Source organism: Mustelus asterias, unplaced genomic scaffold (genome assembly GCF_964213995.1).
Source record: "Mustelus asterias unplaced genomic scaffold, sMusAst1.hap1.1 HAP1_SCAFFOLD_1682, whole genome shotgun sequence".
Lineage (NCBI taxonomy): Eukaryota > Metazoa > Chordata > Chondrichthyes > Carcharhiniformes > Triakidae > Mustelus > Mustelus asterias.
Genome location: NW_027591627.1, coordinates 50,930 through 62,265, shown reverse-complemented (window position 1 = coordinate 62,265; position 11,336 = coordinate 50,930). Strand labels below are relative to the sequence as shown.

General features: G+C 53.4%; 1 pseudogene; it reads left to right on the top strand.

Moving 5' to 3' along the window:
- The first annotated feature begins 8,987 nt into the window (after positions 1-8,987).
- On the top strand, positions 8,988-9,632 carry LOC144488587 (uncharacterized; annotated as a pseudogene).
- The last annotated feature ends 1,704 nt before the right edge of the window (positions 9,633-11,336 follow it).

Genomic DNA, 11,336 nt, shown 5'->3' with positions numbered 1-11,336 from the left:
GTGATGGTGACCCCCAGGATGTTGATAGTGGGGGTTTCAGTGATGGTAACCCCCAGGATGTTGATAGTGGGGGTTTCAGTGATGGTAACCCCCAGGATGTTGATAGTGGGGGGATTCAGTGATGGGAACCCCCAGGATGTTGATAGTGGGGGGATTCAGTGATGGGAACCCCCAGGATGTTGATAGTGGGGGATTCAGTGATGGTAACACCACTGAATGTCAAGGCGCGGTGGTTAGAGTGTCTCTTATTGGTGATGGTCATTGCCTGGCATGTGTGAGGCGTGAATGTTATTTGCCACTTGTCAGCCCGAGCCTGGATATTGTCCAGATCTTGCTGCGTTTGAACATGGACTGCTTCAGTATCTGAGGAGCTGAAAGCTTTAGAACTGACCTTTGAACCTCTGCCTTGGTTCAAAGGTTACTGAGGGAATGTTGATAGAGTAAATTGGACATTCTGTGGGAGAGTCAGAATCCAATGACATTGTCCTGATTCAGGTTAATGTCTAACCTGGAGGCCACCTTCTTATTGTTACCATAGAAACCATAGAACCATAGAAGATTACAGCTCAGAAACAGGCCTTTTGGCCCTTCTTGTCTGTGCCGAACCATTTTATGCCTAGTCCCACTGACCTGCACTTGGACCATATCCCTCCACACCCCTCTCAACCATGAACCCGTCCAAGTTTTTCTTAAATGTTAAAAGTGACCCCGCATTTACCACTTTATCCGGCAGCTCATTCCACACTCCCACCACTCTCTGCGTGAAGAAGCCCCCCCTAATATTCCCTTTAAACTTTTTTTCCTTTCACCCTTAACCCATGCCCTCTGGTTTTTTTCCCCCCTAGCCTCAGCGGAAAAAGCCTGCTTGCATTCACTCTATCTATACCCATCAAAATCTTATACACCTCTATCAAATCTCCCCTCAATCTTCTACGCTCCAGGGAATAAAGTCCCAACCTATTCAATCTCTCTCTGTAACTCAGCTTCTCAAGTCCCGGCAACATCCTTGTGAACCTTCTCTGCACTCTTTCAACCTTATTTACATCCTTCCTGTAACTAGGTGACCAAAACTGTACACAATACTCCAAATTCGGCCTCACCAATATGCCTTATATAACCTTACCATAACACTCCAACTTTTATACTCGATACTCCGATTTATAAAGGCCAATGTACCAAAGGCACTCTTTACGACCCTATCCACCTGTGACGTCACTTTTAGGGAATTCTGTACCTGTATTCCCAGATCCCTCTGTTCAACTGCACTCTTCAGAGTCCTACCATTTACCCTGTACGTTCTTCTTTGGTTTGTCCTTCCAAAGTGCAATATCTCACACTTGTCTGCGTTAAATTCCATTTGCCATTTTTCAGCCCATTTTTCTAGTTGGTCCAAATCCCTCTGCAAGCTTTGAAAACCTTCCTCACTGTCCACTACACCTCCAATCTTTGTATCATCAGCAAACTTGCTGATCCAATTTACCACATTATCATCCAGATCATTGATATAGATGACAAACAACAATGGACCCAACACCGATCCCTGCGGCACACCACTAGTCACAGGCCTCCACTCAGAGAAGCAATCCTCCACAACCACTCTCTGGCTTCTTCCATTGAGCCAGTGTCTTATCCAATTTACTACCTCCCTATGTATACCTAGCGACTGAACCTTCCTAACTAACCTCCTATGAGGGACCTTGTCAAAGGCCTTGCTGAAATCCAGGTAGACAACATCCACCGCCTTCCCTTCATCCACTTTCCTGGTAACCTCCTCGAAAAACTCTAATAGATTGGTCAAACATGACCTACCACGCACAAAGCCATGTTGACTCTCCCTAATAAGTCCCTGTCTATCCAAATATTTGTAGATCCTATCCCTTATCACACCTTCCAATAACTTGCCCACCACCGACGTCAAACTTACTGGCCGATAATTTCCCGGAATTCTTTTGGAACCTTTTTTAAACAACGGAACAACATGAGCCACCCTCCAATCATCCGGCACCTCCCCCGTGAATACTGACATTTTAAATAGGTCTGCCAGGGCCCCTGCAAGTTCAACACTAGCTTCTCTCAAGGTCCGTGGGAATACCCTGTCCGGTCCTGGGGATTTATCCACTCTGATTTGCCTCAAGACAGCGAGCACCTCCTCCCCTTTAATCTGTAACGGTTCCATGGCCTCCCTACCAGTTTGCCCTATTTCCGTATACTCCATGCCCGTTTCCTCAGTAAATACGGATGCAAAAAAACCATTTAGTATCTCCCCCATCTCTTTTGGTTCCATACACAGTCTACCACTCTGGTCTTCAAGAGGACCAATTTTATCCCTCAATATCCTTTTGCTCCTAACATACCTATAGAAGCTCTTTGGATTTTCCTTCACTCTGTCTGCCAAAGCAACCTCATGTCTTCTCTTAGCCCTCCTGATTTCCCTCTTAAGTAGCTTCTTGCACTTTTTATACTCCTTGAGCATCTGATGTGTTCCTTGCTGCCTGTACATTTCATACAATGTTCTGACAGATTGCGAATTGCTTCTCTCAGTGAAGGATTTCTTTATTAACACAAAAGAGGGAGATTAATTCATCCTGAATGAACGTCGAACAGATAGTTACTTTCTTTCATTCATTCCTGGGACACGGGCGTCGCTGGCTGGCCCAGCATTTATTGCCCATCCCTAGTTGCCCTTGGAGGGCAGTTGAGAATCAACCACATTGCTGTGGCTCTGGAGTCACATGTAGGCCAGACCGGGTAAGGACGGCAGATTTCCTTCCCTAAAGGGAACCAGATGGGTTTTTCCGACAATCGACAATGGTTTCATGGTCATCAGTAGATTCTTAATTCCAGATATTTTTTATTGAATTCGAATCCATGGCGGGATTCGAACCCGGGTCCACAGAACATTAGCTGAGTTTCTGGATTAATAATCTGGCAATAATTCCACCCGGTAATCATCTAGTTAAGAAGATTTGATCGAACTGTCCGAGGATAACACTTTCACATGTACTTAACCCGCATTCTTTATCATCACAGGCAAGAAATTCAAATGTGGAAAGAGATCAAAGTAAGAATTAATTTACATTTAATTTACTGGTAACAACTCAGATATACACAGAAAATATCCCTCTACACTGTCCCCCATCAAACACTCCCAGGACAGGTACAGCACGGGGTTAGATACAGAGTAAAGCTCTAACTACACTGTCCCCCATCAAACACTCCCAGGACAGGTACAGCACGGGGTTAGATACAGAGTAAAGCTCCCTCTACACTGTCCCCATCAAATACTCCTGGGACAGGGACAGCACGGGGTTAGATACAGAGTAAAGCTCCCTCTACACTGTCCCCCATCAAACACTCCCAGGACAGGTACAGCACGGGGTTAGATACAGAGTAAAGCTCCCTCTACACTGTCCCCATCAAACACTCCCAGGACAGGTACAGCACGGGGTTAGATACAGAGTAAAGCTCCCTCTACACTGTCCCCCATCAAACACTCCCAGGACAGGTACAGCACGGGGTTAGATACAGAGTAAAGCTCCCTCTACACTGTCCCCCATCAAACACTCCCAGGACAGGTACAGCACGGGGTTAGATACAGAGTAAAGTTCCCTCTACACTGTCCCCATCAAACACTCCCAGGACAGGTACAGCACGGGGTTAGATACAGAGTAAAGCTCCCTCTACACTGTCCCCCATCAAATACTCCCAGGACAGGTACAGCACGGGGTTAGATACAGAGTAAAGCTCCCTCTACACTGTCCCCATCAAACACTCCCAGGACAGGTACAGCACAGGGTTAGATACAGAGTAAAGCTCCCTCTACACTGTCCCCATCAAACACAGGACAGGTACAGCACGGGGTTAGATACAGAGTAAAGCTCCCTCTACATTGTCCCCATCAAACACTCCCGGGACAGGTACAGCACGGGGTTAGACACAGAGTAAAGCTCCCTCTAACCTGTCCTCATCAAACACTCCCAGGACAGGTAAAGCACGGGGTTAGATACAGAGTAATGCTCCCTCTACACTGTCCCCATCAAACACTCCCAGGATAGGTACAGCACGGGGTTAGATACAGAGTAAAGTTCCCTCTACACTGTCCCCATCAAACACTCCCAGGACAGGTACAGCACGGGGTTAGATACAGAGTAAAGCTCCCTCTACACTGTCCCCCATCAAATACTCCCAGGACAGGTACAGCACGGGGTTAGATACAGAGTAAAGCTCCCTCTACACTGTCCCCATCAAACACTCCCAGGACAGGTACAGCACAGGGTTAGATACAGAGTAAAGCTCCCTCTACACTGTCCCCATCAAACACAGGACAGGTACAGCACGGGGTTAGATACAGAGTAAAGCTCCCTCTACATTGTCCCCATCAAACACTCCCGGGACAGGTACAGCACGGGGTTAGACACAGAGTAAAGCTCCCTCTAACCTGTCCTCATACAACACTCCCAGGACAGGTAAAGCACGGGGTTAGATACAGAGTAATGCTCCCTCTACACTGTCCCCATCAAACACTCCCAGGATAGGTACAGCACGGGGTTAGATACAGAGTAAAGCTCCCTCTACACTGTCCGCATCAAACACTCCCAGGACAGGTACAGCACGGGGTTAGATACAGAGTAAAGCTCCCTCTACACTGTCCGCATCAAACACTCCCGGGACAGGTACAGCACGGGGTTAGATACAGAGTAAAGCTCCCTCCACACTGTCCCCATCAAACACTCCCAGGAGAGGTACAGCACGGGGTTAGATACAGAGTAAAGCTCCCTCTACACTGTCCCCCATCAAACACTCCCAGGACAGGTACAGCACGGGGTTAGATACAGAGTAAAGCTCCCTCCACACTGTCCCCATCAAACACTCCCAGGACAGGTACAGCTCGGGGTTAGATACAGAGTAAAGCTCCCTCTACACTGTCCCCATCAAACACAGGACAGGTACAGCACGGGGTTAGATACAGAGTAAAGCTCCCTCTACACTGTCCCCATCAAACACTCCCGGGACAGGTACAGCACGGGGTTAGACACAGAGTAAAGCTCCCTCTAACCTGTCCTCATCAAACACTCCCAGGACAGGTAAAGCACGGGGTTAGATACAGAGTAATGCTCCCTCTACACTGTCCCCCATCAAACACTCCCAGGATAGGTACAGCACGGGGTTAGATACAGAGTAAAGCTCCCTCTACACTGTCCGCATCAAACACTCCCAGGACAGGTACAGCACGGGGTTAGATACAGAGTAAAGCTCCCTCTACACTGTCCGCATCAAACATTCCCGGGACAGGTACAGCACGGGGTTAGATACAGAGTAAAGCTCCCTCCACACTGTCCCCATCAAACACTCCCAGGAGAGGTACAGCACAGGGTTAGATACAGAGTAAAGCTCCCTCTACACTGTCCCCCATCAAACACTCCCAGGACAGGTACAGCACGGGGTTAGACACAGAGTGAAGCTCCCTCTACACTGTCCCCATCAAACACTCCCAGGGCAGGTACAGCACGGGGTTAGATACAGTGTAAAGCTCCCTCTACACTGTCCCCATCAAACACTCCCAGGGCAGGTACAGCACGGGGTTAGATACAGAGTAAAGCTCCCTCTACACTGTCCCCCATCAAACACTCCCAGGACTGGTACAGCGCGGGGTTAGATACAGAGTAAAGCTCCCTCTACACTGTCCCCCATCAAACACTCCCAGGACAGGTACAGTACGGGGTTAGATACAGAGTAAAGCTCCCTCTACACTGTCCCCCATCAAACACTCCCAGGACAGGTACAGCACGGGGTTAGATACAGAGTAAAGCTCCCTCTACACTGTCCCCATCAAACACTCCCAGGACAGGTACAGCACGGGGTTAGATACAGAGTAAAGCTCCCTCTACACTGTCCCCCATCAAACACTCCCAGGACAGGTACAGCACGGGGTTAGATATAACACTCTCTAATGTGTTACTAATTTCTGTTTCAGTGGGAGTATGGCAACGGAGACACCAGCAACGTCAGTTCCAGGTAATTATATTCCTAATCCCAATCTGGACTTCCTCGGATTGCAGATGCTTCCAGTTTTCCTGGGATCTGGATCCCACTGTCTCCCCTCATCTCCGGCTTTGTCAGTGCTGCCCACACTCTGCATTGGACCAGGGACCAGGGGGTATGTGCGGAGTGTGGGAGACTGGAGGCTAATGTCTTGGCTGCGTCTCGTGTTGCGAGTATTTGCTTTACAAAAAGAACCTGTAACTCACAAACTCTGAAACCCCAAACACACTCACTGAACATTGAAACGAAAACACCATTTACCAGAAACTGAGCTGGACCCAGCCGTATAAATACTGTGGCTCCCAGAGCAGGTCAGAGGCTGGGAATCCTGCGGAGAGTAACTCACCTCCTGACTCCCCAAAGCCTGTCCACCATCTACAAGGCACAAGTCAGGAGTGTGATGGAATACTCCCCACTCGCCTGGATGGGTGCGGCTCCAACAACACTCGAGAAGCTCAACACCATCCAGGACAAAGCAGCCCCGCTCGATCGACACGCTAACCACAAACATTCACTCCCTCCACCCCCGACGCACAGTGACAGCCGTGTGTACCATCTACAAGATGCCCCGCAGCGACTCACCAAGGTTCCTTAGGCAGCACCTTCCAAACCCACCACCTCTACCATCTAGAAGGACAAGGGCAGCAGATACCTGGGAACACCCCCACCTGGAGGTTCCCCTCTGAGTCACTCACCATCCCGACTTGGAAATATATCGGCTGTTCCTTCACTGTCGCTGGGGTCAAAATCCTGGAACTCCCTCCCTAACAGCGCTGTGGGTGTACCTACACCACACAGGGACTGCAACGGGTTCAAGATGGCGGCTCTTCTCAAGGGACAGTTCGGGTTGGGGGGGTCAATATTGGGGTCCGACCAGAGAGGCAGCCCGGGAATGAATACAAAAAACAATCCGTAAAACAAGTCCAAAATGTAACCGTCGCCCTGACCCAACTCGTCCTGGATGGCACGGTGGTTAGCGCTGCTGCCTCACAGCGCCAGGGACCCGGGTTCGATTCCCGGGGGCACGGTGACACAGTGGGTTAGCGCTGCTGCCTCACAGCGCCAGGGACCCGGGTTCGATTCCCGGGGGCACGGTGACACAGTGGTTAGCACTGCTGCCTCACAGCGCCAGGGACCCGGGTTCGATTCCCGGGGGCACGGTGACACAGTGGTTAGCGCTGCTACCTCACAGCGCCAGGGACCCGGGTTCGATTCCCGGGGGCACGGTGACACAGTGGTTAGCACTGCTGCCTCACAGCGCCAGGGACCCGGGTTCGATTCCCGGGGGCACGGTGACACAGTGGTTAGTGCTGCTGCCTCACAGCGCCAGAGACCCGGGTTCGATTCCCGGGGGCACGGTGGCACAGTGGTTAGCGCTGCTGCCTCACAGCGCCACGGACCCGGGTTCGATTCCCTGCTCGGGTCACTGTCTGTGTGGAGTCTGCACATTCTCCCCGTGTCTGCGTGGGTTCCCTCCGGGCGCTCCGGTTTCCTCCCACAGTCCAAAGATGTGCGGGTTAGGGGGATTGGCCATGCTAAATTGCCCCTTAGTGTCAGGGGGATTAGCAAGGGTCAATGCATGGGGTTATGGGGATAGGGCCTGGGTGGGAGGGTCGGTGCAGACTCGATGGGCTGAATGGCCTCCTTCTGCACTGTAGGATTCTATGATTCCACTCCTAACCCCGACCCGATCTCTGATCTTTAAATCTCTGACGATGTTCCTGTTACACTAACACAAGTTCTCGCTTCCTCCCACAGCTCCCGCTGAAAACATCTACGCCTGAGGCCCGGATTGAAGACGGCAGCATGACACAGGGTCGGCGGGGCGGGCGGGGCGGGGCGGGCGGGGCGAGGGATTGGGGACGGGGGGGTGGTGGGTAAAAGCTGCATGTTGCCCTGAATGAAACCCCCACCCCCAGCCCTGCCGGTTCCCCGCTTCCCTCCCTCCGAGTCCCCCCCTCTCTCCCTCCCCGCGGGGGGGATCTTCCCCCTCAGTGTGGCCGAGGCCACCTCCGAGAGTCCTGCCCGGGACCCCCAATGCCAGCCCGGCCTCAACGCCGGATCCCCCCCCCCGCCCCGGGACGAACTGCAACTCTCCCCGTGAATGGTGATATTTGAATGCATGCGAAAGGGAAGTATCCACATTCCCACCCCCACAACCCACACCCCCCTACCCCACCCCCACACCCCACCCCCAACCCCCCCAACCCACACCCCCACACACCCCACGCACACCCCCACACACCCCACCCCCACACCCACCCCCACACCCCCCCAACCGCCACCCAACCCACACCCCCACACACCCCCACACCCCCCCAACCCACACCCCCACACACTCCCACCCCACACTCCCCACCCCACACCCCCCGAACCCCCTTCCGACCCCCCCAACCCACACCCCAACACACCCCACCCCCACAACCCACACCCCCCCAACCCCCACCCAACCCCACCCCCACACCCCCCACCCCACCCCCACACCCCCCCAACCCCCACCCAACCCCACCCCCACATCCCCCAAACCCCCACAGCCACCACACCCCACCCACACCCACCCAACCCCACCCCGACACCCCCGAACCCCACCCGACCCCACCCAACACCACCCCCACACCTACCCCAACCCCCCCACCCCCCACCAAACCCCACACCCACCTCATCCCACCCACACCCCCCCACACCCTCCCACCCCACCGATCTCCACCCCCACACCTCCCCAATCCCCACCCATCCCCACCCAACCCCACCCCCACACCCCCCAAAGCTCACACCCACCCCACCTGTAGCCCCCCACACCTCCCCACCCCACCCAACCCCACCCCCACACCCCCCCACACCCCCACACCCCACCCACCCACACCCCTCCCAACGCACCCGTCCCTACCCCGACTCTCCACCCTCCCCAGTGGCCGGGTAGCTGCGCTGATAATGTCTTTGGGGCCATGGGAGAGGTGGGGGGAAGGAGGGGATGGGGAGTGTCCCAATCCCGATCCCAATCTCAATCCCGAGCCCAATCCCAATCCCGATCCCAATCCCAATCCCGATCCCAATCTCAATCCCGAGCCCAATCCCAACCCAGATTCCAATCCTGATCCCAATCCCAATACAAATCCCAATCCTGATCCTAATCCCGAACCCGAACCCGATCCTGATCCCGATCCCAATCTCAATCCCAATCCCGATCCCAATCCCAACCCAGGTTCCAATCCCGATCCCAATCCCAATACAAATCCCAATATAAATCCCAATCCCAAACCCGATCCCGAACCCGAACCCAATCCCGATCCCGATCCCGATCCCGATCCCGAACCCGATCCCGATCCCAATCCCAATACAAATTCCAATCCCAATCCCAAACCCGATCCCAATCCCAATACAAATTCCAATCCCAATCCCAAACCCGATCCCGATCCCAATCCCGAACCCAAGCCCGATCCCGATCCCGATCCCAATCCCAAACCCGAACCCGATCCTGATCCCTATCCCAATACAAATCCCAATCCCAAACCCGATCCCAATACAAACCCCAATACAAAGCCCAAGCCCAATCCCAAACCCAATCCCAATCCCAAACCCAATCCCAATAAAAATCCCGATCCCAATACAAATCCTAACCCCAATCCAGATTCCAATCCCATTCCCAATCCCGATCCCAATCCAGATCCCAAATCCCGATCCCAATCCCGATCCCAATCCCAATTGATGATTCCCCTCCGTGGATTCTCTGACTCTTCCCTGGGTCTGGCCAATGTTTTATTTTACCCACGAGCCTCCTTCCAATATTGCCTCCAACCATCACATTCCCACGACGACCCAGAACACACTCCCCCCCACCCCTCCCCCACACCCCCCGCCCACCCCCCCCAGTGCCACTGTGACGCCCTCCAGCACTCTCTGTACTCCCCGGGGGGCGGGGGGAGGGCCAGGGGCAAAGCAATATTGTACAGGGGGCAGTTTGTACGGGAAACTCCAATAAAATACGTTGAAATCTTGAGGGGGGTTTGGTTTTATTCTCCGAAATATCTTCCCAGAAAACGTCAACAACTCACCTCCAATCGCTGCCGGGAGATCAGGTCCAGTTAGGTGAGGGTCCATGGGGCAGAGTTCAGAGTGGAGAAGCAAGGGTTAGAATGTGCTGATCGATTTGTCAGAGTTGACGCAGGGATTAAAGGTGAGAGTGTTAGTATTTAGGGATGGAGTAATAATGTTCGGATCACGGAGCGTCAATATCTGGGATTCGAGTATTAGGGCAAGGGATATCTCTGTGGTCAGTGCTGAACGAGTGGCGCACTGTCAGAGGGTCAGTACTGAGGGAGTGCCGCACTGTCAGAGGGTCAGTGCTGAGGGAGTGCCGCACTGTCAGAGGGTCAGTACTGAGGGAGTGCAGCACTGTCAGAGGGTCAGTGCTGAGTGAGTGCCGCACTGTCAGAGGGTCAGTACTGAGGGAGTGCCGCACTGTCAGAGGGTCAGTGCTGAGGGAGTGGCGCACTGTCAGAGGGTCAGTACTGAGGGAGTGCCGCACTGTCAGAGGGTCAGTACTGAGGGAGTGCCGCACTGTCAGAGGGTCAGTACTGAGGGAGTGCCGCACTGTCAGAGGGTCAGTGCTGAGGGAGTGCCGCACTGTCAGAGGGTCAGTACTGAGGGAGTGCCGCACTGTCAGAGGGTCAGTACTGAGGGAGTGCCGCACTGTCAGAGGGTCAGTACTGAGGGAGTGCCGCACTGTCAGAGGGTCAGTACTGAGGGAGTGGCGCACTGTCAGAGGGTCAGTGCTGAGGGAGTGCCGCACTGTCAGAGGGTCAGTACTGAGGGAGTGGCGCACTGTCAGAGGGTCAGTACTGAGGGAGTGCCGCACTGTTAGAGGGTCAGTACTGAGGGAGTGCCGCACTGTCAGAGGGTCAGTACTGAGGGAGTGGCGCACTGTCAGAGGGTCAGTACTGAGGGAGTGCCGCACTGTCAGAGGGTCAGTACTGAGGGAGTGCCGCACTGTCAGAGGGTCAGTACTGAGGGAGTGCAGCACTGTCAGAGGGTCAGTGCTGAGTGAGTGCCGCACTGTCAGAGGGTCAGTGCTGAGGGAGTGCCGCACTGTCAGAGGGTCAGTACTGAGGGAGTGCCACACTGTCAGAGGGTCAGTGCTGGGTGCCCTGGGATCAATATTTATCCCTAACACAACATCACTAAAAAAAACCAGATGAACTTGGTCATTTTCACATTACTGTGTGTGGGATCTTGCTGTGCGTAGATAGGCAGCTGAGTTTCCTGCATTGCAACCAGAAGGACAAGGGCAGCAGATA